This window comes from Bison bison, unplaced genomic scaffold (assembly GCF_000754665.1).
Source record: "Bison bison bison isolate TAMUID 2011002044 unplaced genomic scaffold, Bison_UMD1.0 scf7180017864370, whole genome shotgun sequence".
Lineage (NCBI taxonomy): Eukaryota > Metazoa > Chordata > Mammalia > Artiodactyla > Bovidae > Bison > Bison bison.
The window spans coordinates 10,626,036-10,633,794 of NW_011494942.1; the positions used below are offsets into that span (position 1 = coordinate 10,626,036).

General features: G+C 42.8%; 1 long non-coding RNA gene across 1 annotated transcript in view; it reads right to left on the reverse strand.

Annotated features, from left to right (window-relative positions):
- Positions 1-5,775: 5,775 nt before the first annotated feature.
- The window catches only part of LOC105000227, a 127,559-nt gene continuing 125,575 nt past the window's right edge, over positions 5,776-7,759 (reverse strand). The window contains exon 4 of the long non-coding RNA XR_826704.1: positions 5,776-5,837. This is a non-coding gene — a long non-coding RNA (uncharacterized LOC105000227). The remainder of the gene's footprint in view (positions 5,838-7,759) is intronic.

The window sequence follows — 7,759 nt, forward strand, 5'->3', positions numbered from 1 at the left end:
CAATTGTGTGGTAGTTTGAACATTCTTTGGCATTGCCTTTCTTTGGGATTGGAATGAAAACTGACCTTTTCCAGCCCTATGGCCACTGCTGAGTTTTCCAAATTTGCTGGCATATTGAGTGCAGACTTTCACAGCATCATCTTTTAGGATTTGAAAGAGCTCAACTGGAAAATTTACTGAATCCTTGCCTTGTATTAAGTGTTTTATGTGCACCATGTCATGTGATTTTCTCCAGTGCTGTGCAACAGATATTTCACCCCAGCTAGGCCACAGGACTGGAAAAGGTCAGTTTTCATTCCAATCCCAAAGAAAGGCTATGCCAAAGAATGCTCAAACTACTGCACAATTGCACTCATCTCAAACGCTAGCAAAGCAGTGTTCAAAATTCTCCAAGCTAGGCTTCAACAGTACATGAACTTAGAACTTCCAGATATTCAAGCTGGATTTAGAAAAGGCAGAAGAACCAAAGAGCAAATTGCCAATATCCATTGGATCATCAAAAAACCAAGAGAGTTCCAGAAAAACATCTGCTTCATTGACTACACTAAAGCCTTTGACTGTGTGGACCACAACAAACTGTGGAAAATTCTTCAAGAGATGGGACTACCAGACCAGCTGAACTGCCTCCTGAGAAATCTGTATGCAGGTCAAGAAGCAACAGTTAGACCTGGACATGGAACAACAGACTGGTTCCAAATTGGGAAAGGAGTATGTCAAGGCTGTATATTGTCACCCTGCTTATTTAACTTATATGCAGAGTACCTCATGCAAAATGCCAGGCTGGATGAAGCACAAGCTGGAATCAAGATTGCTGGGAAAAATATCAATAACCTCAGATGACACCACCCTTAGGGCAGAAAGTGAAAAGGAACTAAAGAGCTTCTTGATGAAAGTGAGAGGAGAGTGAAAAAGCTGACTTACAACTCAACATTCAGAAAACTAAGATCATGGCATCTGGTCCCATCACTTCATGGCAAATAGATGGGGAACCAATGGAAACAGTAAGGGGCTTTATTTTCTTGGGCTCCAAAATCACTGCAGATGGTGACTGCAGCCATGAAATTAAATGATGCTTGTTCCTTGGAAGAAAAGCTATGACAAACCTAGACAGAATATTAAAAAGCAGAGACATTACTTTGCCTACAAAGGTCTGTATAGTCAAAAGCATGGTTTTACTAGTAGTCATGTTTGGATGTGATAGTTGGACATTAAAGAAGGCTGAGCGCTGAAGAATTGATGCTTTTGAACTGTGGTGTTGGAGAAGACTCTTGAGAGTCCCTTGGACTGCAAAGAGATCAAACCAGTCCATCCTAAAGGAAATCAATCCTGATTATTCATTGGAAGCTCCAGTTCTTTGGCCATCTAATGCGATGAGCTGACTGATTAGAAAAGACCTTGATGTTGGGAAAGATTGAAGGTGGGAGAAGAAGGGGATGACAGAGGGTGAGATGGTTGGACGGCATGACTGACTTGATGACTTTGAGTTTGAGCAAGCTCCAGGCGTTGTTGATGGACAGGGAGGCCTGGCATGCTGCAATCTATGGGGTCACAAAGAGTTGAACACGACTGAGGGACTGAACTGAAACTTGAAACTAAAGACAGATGGAGAGAAACTGAGGCAGGAGATAGATGGGCCCCGGGCTGAGCAGCTGGAGTTTGTATCCCATGGACACAAACTCCAAAATAGGAGGAGTGAGTGAGGAGCTAAGCCCTGCCTAGAAAAAAAGACCTCATATTCCTCATTCCCAAAGTCAAGGAGATCTTCCTGACTATATATGTGCAGAAAGTTTCTTTCGAGGTCAAAAAGTGAGGGGCATCACCTCATAGTCAGTGATGTCAACCTACCCACAGGCCTCTTCACTAGAATTCATCTTGGCTAAGAGCTGTGTGCATACATGGGAGGACCCTGAGATACACCAAATACAGACTCGGAACCAGGCGAAGCGAGATGATTGGCCAAAGGAAACCTGGAAAGAAATGCCCCATAAAGTGATTCAATCTGCCAGTAGGGCATGACTCTCTCGCAGCCTGCTCATGCATCTATCCACACGTATTGCACTCTTTTTCCTTCTGGTAGACACTTTACTTATTTTACTATTTACCATCTCTCTGTGGAAATTCATTTCTACACATCTGATGGGCCAGGGCCTTATCACTGGCCACTGGTCCCCGGTGGGGGCAGGAATCTAGTGGTTAGGATTCAGCACTCTCACCGCCTCTGCCTGACTTCAGTCTCTGGCTGGGAACTGAAACCCTGCTTCAACATGCTGCAGGCCAAAGCCACCTGAGATCAAAACTGACGTGCCAGAGGCTTAAGTAACTTTTCAAGAGAGTCAGGCAAGTGGCAGGGAGAGGACTCAAAGCTGGGTGAGCTGGCATCAGGGTTGGGCTCCTAACACTCCTGGGCTGCCACTGTCTGCATCTTCCATCCATGCACTGCTGAACCCCACTTCCAGAAGAGCAAGTCTCCTCTGGCTTCTTCACTGAAGTATTCCAAGGGCCTCGAGCAATGCGTGACACGTAATGAACACGCAACCAATATTTCTTACCTGAATATATCTCTTTTGTTAATTTTTTCTTTCACTTATTCATTCATTTGTTCAATCAAAAAATGTTGATTGAGCCCCTAACTCCAGGCCTTATTCCACACACTCAGGAAACAATCATGAACAAAGTGTCTCCCCTTAGGAAGATCACACTGGGGCTTCCTTGGTGGCTCAGTGGTAAACCATCTGCCAATGCAAGAGACACAGGTTTGAGTCTTGGTCTGGGAAGATCCCACGTGTCACAGAGCAACTAAGCCCATGTGCCACAACCACTGAGCCTGGGAACTGCAACTACTGAGCCCATGTGCCAAACTACTGAAGCCTGAGCACCCTAGAGCCCGTGCTCCGCAACAAGAGAAGCCACTGCAATGAGAAGCCTGCACACTGAGACTAGAGCGTAGCCTGCCTCTCCAAACTAAAAAAAGCCCACACAGCAATGAAGACCCAGCACAGCCAAAGATAAACAAATAGATAAAATTATTGAAAAAAAAAAGAAGACAGCATTCTTTTTTTTTTTTTTTGTCGTTCTGGGTCGTTGTGGCACATGGGCTTCTCTCTAGTTACAGCACAGGGCTTAGTTGCTCCAAGGCATACGGATTTCAGTTTCCCAACCAGGGATCAAACCCATACCCCTTGTATTAGAAGGTGGATTCTTCACCACTGGACCACCAGTCAAGTCCCAAGATTACATTCTTGACAGAGAAGACTGACTAATAAATAGTTACTGTCAGGTAAGGAGTTGTTGTGAAGGAAGAGAGCACGGGAGAGAGGCTAGAAAATGACAGAAGAGTGCTATTTTAGCAAAGGTAGGTGTGGAAGGCTTGTCTAAAAGGCAGACACTTGTGCAGACACCTGAAGGAGGGAAAGAAGTGAGTTATTTGCTTATCTAGGTGAAGAGGGCCAAAGAGAAGAAAGAGCAGGTGCAAAGGCCATGAGGTGGGAGCATGTTGGGCGTGTTCCAGGGGCAATCTGAGGCTGGTGTGGATGCTTCTAGCGGACAAAGAGGAAGGGACTAAGACAGATAGTCAGAGAAGTGGAGGAAGGGACAGACTTAACAGGCCATGGAGAGAACTTTAGCCTTTACACTGAGTGAGATGGGAAATTAATAGATGATTTTAACAGAGAATTGATGGGATTTACTTCTTTAGTAAAAGAATCTCCCTGTGGGAGAACTGTAAGAGGGCACGCATGGAAGCAGATGGAGAGGTCAGGGGCTAGACCAATAGTCCTGGCCAGAGGTAATGGTAGGTTAGACCAGCATAGTACTGATGGTGGTGATGAGAAATGCCTAAATTCTAAATATCTTTCAAAGATGGTATGATTTGATGATGGAGTGAACATGGGAAATGAAAGGAAGAGGAACAGCCCTAAGGTTTTAGACATTTGAAGGAGGGCGTTTACTGAATTGGGAAGGCTCTATGAGAACTAGGGTTGGGATTGGAGGAAAATCAAGAACTTGGATTTTGAACATTTTTCTCTCTGTTTCAGACTGCTTTGTACGGTGAGAGTATTCAATAACTATTATGTAAAACAACAACCCTGAGGACCATGAGGCCTGGGGGCCCTGAGGTCCCTGAGAATGTAAAGATGATAAAAATGACCTTCATCAGGCAAAGTGCCCCAAAGATTAAAAATTATGGAAATTAGATGGTGTATTTGAGATGAATCCTTCTCAATTAGTAGATGTTGTTTTAAAAGTATTCAACAATGAGGAACAACAACAGAAGCAAGGGGATGCAAAATGCAATACAGCTTTTCTGGTAGCAGCTTTGAAAGTGAGTAACCTAAAGGAAGGCTCACAGGTGGCTCAGTGGCAAAGAATCTGCCACCAATGTAGGAGACGCGGGTTCACGCGGGTTAGTCCTTAGGTCAGGAAGATCCGCTGGAGAACGAAATGGCAACCCATGCCAGTATTTTTGCCTGGGAAATCCCATGGACAGAGGAGCCTGGCAGGCTATAGTTCATGGGGTCGCAAAGAGTCTGACATGACTGAGCAAGAATGCAACTTGAGACCAAGAGAGCAACTCAGAGACCCTAAAATCTAAACACTCTTAGGGTATGCCAAGCAGTACCTAACTATATGACACGGCCAAGTATAAAACAGCAAAGCAGTGGTGAGGCCAGTGAACTGGAGTGCATGCATGACCACAGGCAGTGACATAAAATAAAAAGCTGTGCTGGCCCATGTTGCCCTTGACTTTGAGTTTGCAAATCCCTAAAATGATCAGACATCATTGGCTTTCATCCACATCATTCTTAGTTAATACTGATATGTGTACCTTTTGTTAAACTGGGCACATAGCTGAATTTTGTATGATAGAAACTGCACATCCTGCTTTCATTCATCAACGAATGTTGTTGTCCTTACAACAAATATTTGTTAAACCCTCACTCTATCAGTCAAGTTCTAGAAAAGACATGACAGCAAATGGATAGTGCTAAATAACACTTCAGATTACGTTACTGCCTCAGATAGTCAGAGATAACCACTGACAATCTCAGCTGTGGGAAAAAAAACACACTATACAACTGAAACAAACAGAGCACTACAAATCAACTACACTCCGATAAAAAATTAAAAACCAAAACAAAACCCAGAAGAAAACATAAAGACACTAAAAGGATTCTGAGTAGTTAAATAGATGTTTGAAGTTGGGCATTTGTGCACTGAAGTTTATATGCTTAATTCAGAAGACATTTTTTCAGGACCCCATTCCTACTTTACACAAGATTTTAACAATCCTAAACATCTGTTTTTGTAGACCCAAACAGACAAATCAGAAATAAGTTGGCAGTAAACGACAAGGGAGGAGCAGTAACAGAGGCGGTCACACAGAGAAGGGTTAGAATAGTAAGACATACCAGTGCTCTGCTGAGGGGAAAAATACAAAATTTAAATAAACACAATGTTTTTTTTAAAAAACTGTGTGAGTCTGGGTAGACTTCATATTTTTTGTATGGACAAGAAGTCTGTTAAAGCTTAATAAACCTAAAGGCCTCACTATTTTAAAGCATAATACAGTCAGGAATGGTCATTTAGTAAGGTTTATATTAAACTCATAAAATTAAAAGATGCTTCTTCCTTGGAAGAAAAGTTATGATAAACCTAGACAGCATATTAAAAAGCAGAGACATTACTTTGCCTACAAAGGTCTGTATAGTCAAAGATATGGTCTTACCAGTAGTCATGAACAGATTGAGAGCTGGACCATAAAGAAGGCTGAGTGCTGAAGAATTGACGCTTTTAAATTGTTGTGGTGCTGTGTTAAGGTCTTCTTGACAGAGCGGAACCTGGGGACAGGAGTTGACGAAAAGAAGGTGAAGAAAAGAAGGACGCAGGGGACCCAAGTCTGTAGTATAACAAGGGTGCTTTATTCATGGCAGTGTGTTTACATATTGTAATACAAGGAAGCTTTAGGCAAAAAATAAAGTTAAGTAAAAAACTTTACCTAAGGTTTTACTTAAAGTTACTGTTGTTACGTCATAGGGCCGTAACAACAGTAACTAGAGGAAGAACAATCATCACAGGGCCAGAAAACAATCCATGTATTGGAAATAGGAACATGACTAAGTAGTTTTACAGAAAAGTAAAAGGTTAAGAGAGTTCCAGAAAAACATCTATTTCTGCTTTATTGACTATGCCAAAGCCTTTGACTGTGTGGATCACAATAAACTGTGGAAAATTCTGAAAGAAAAGGGACTACTGCCGGGAGCCGGCATATTGCATATTGAGTGCATATTGCATATTGAGTGCAGCACTTTTCAGGATCTGGAATAGCTCAACTGGAATTCTATCACTGCAGCGTGAGGAACTCCGCCCATGACAAAGGTCATGAGGAAGGAGGCTCGGCATACGCAAAGGCGGGATCGAGCTTCAGGAGTCTCCCTGGAAATTCTCGAGCATATACCCCCAAAACCAGAGTCTGCCTACTTTCTGCTTTGTGCTTTCACCTACACCTCTGACTTTACGGGGGGCTGTCCCCCATGACCTCTCTGAAAAAAGAGTTAGCTTACAGCTCCAGTTAATAATTCCTGGGTGTGACAGTGTTTAACCTACAAACTCCTTTGGAAATCCTCTAGCCTGCCTGAATAGGTTTTTCCGGCCACATGTGATTGTTCAGAGCCTCCCAACTGTGAGAGGCAGGAGATGTTCTAAACTGTCTAAACACAGATTCTTTTGAGTAGGTAAAAGATTGATTAGAAATTGTATTGGTGAAGGGATTTTCACTTGTTGAGCCAATGTTTGCTGCTAAGTTTCCATATCCCTTACCTGCTGTGTCCCTGGCAGTGTATTGATTAATATAGTTGGTGTAAGTAGTCGCTTTAATGTTTGTAACCTGGGACCCTTGAGTTAATTCTTTTTCTTGTTATAGCCCACCACACCTTTGCTCTGTAGGAATGCAACTTTATCTAATGCTTTTGGAGGGTGGCTCCTGACCAATCACCTTTAGAGAAAAATAAGTTTTCTGAAGAAAAGGTCTTAAAATGTTAAAAGGCCTCCGGGCCAGAAGATGATGCAAATCACCTAAACTTTTGCATATGATAAGTTTGCAGGAAGAAAGCCTGGCTTACTGCATGACTCTACCCCTTCCCCCATTATCCTCTATGCATAACTTAAGGTATAAAAACTACTTTGGAAAATAAAGTGCGGGCCTTGTTCACCGAAACTTGGTCTCACCATGTCGTTCTTTCTCTTACCTTCTGGCTGAATTATTCAGCCTCTTTTCTACACTGAATTTTCCTACTGAGCTATCCTCATTCTATTACTCTTTATATCCTTAATTAATGTTTAATTAAGCAATTGTTTTCTGATCTTCGCCGACGCCGTCCCCGCTTCGAATTCCCTGGATCAGCCGGGGCTGGTCCCCGGCAGACTACCAGACCACCTGACCTGCCTCTTGAGAAACCTGTATGCAGTCAGGAAGCAACAGTTAGAACTGGACATGGAACAGCAGACTGGTTCCAAATAGGAAAAGGATGTATATTGTCAAGGCTGTATATTGTCACCCTGATTATTTAACTTATATGCAGAGTACATGATGAGAAACGCTGGGCTGGATGAAGCACAAGCTGGAATCAAGATTGCCGGGAGAAATATCAATAACCTCAGATATGCAGATGACACCACCCTTATGGCAGAAAGTGAAGAGGAACTCAAAAGCCTCTTGATGAAAGTGAAAGAGGAGAGTGAAAAAGTTGGCTTAAAGCTCAAC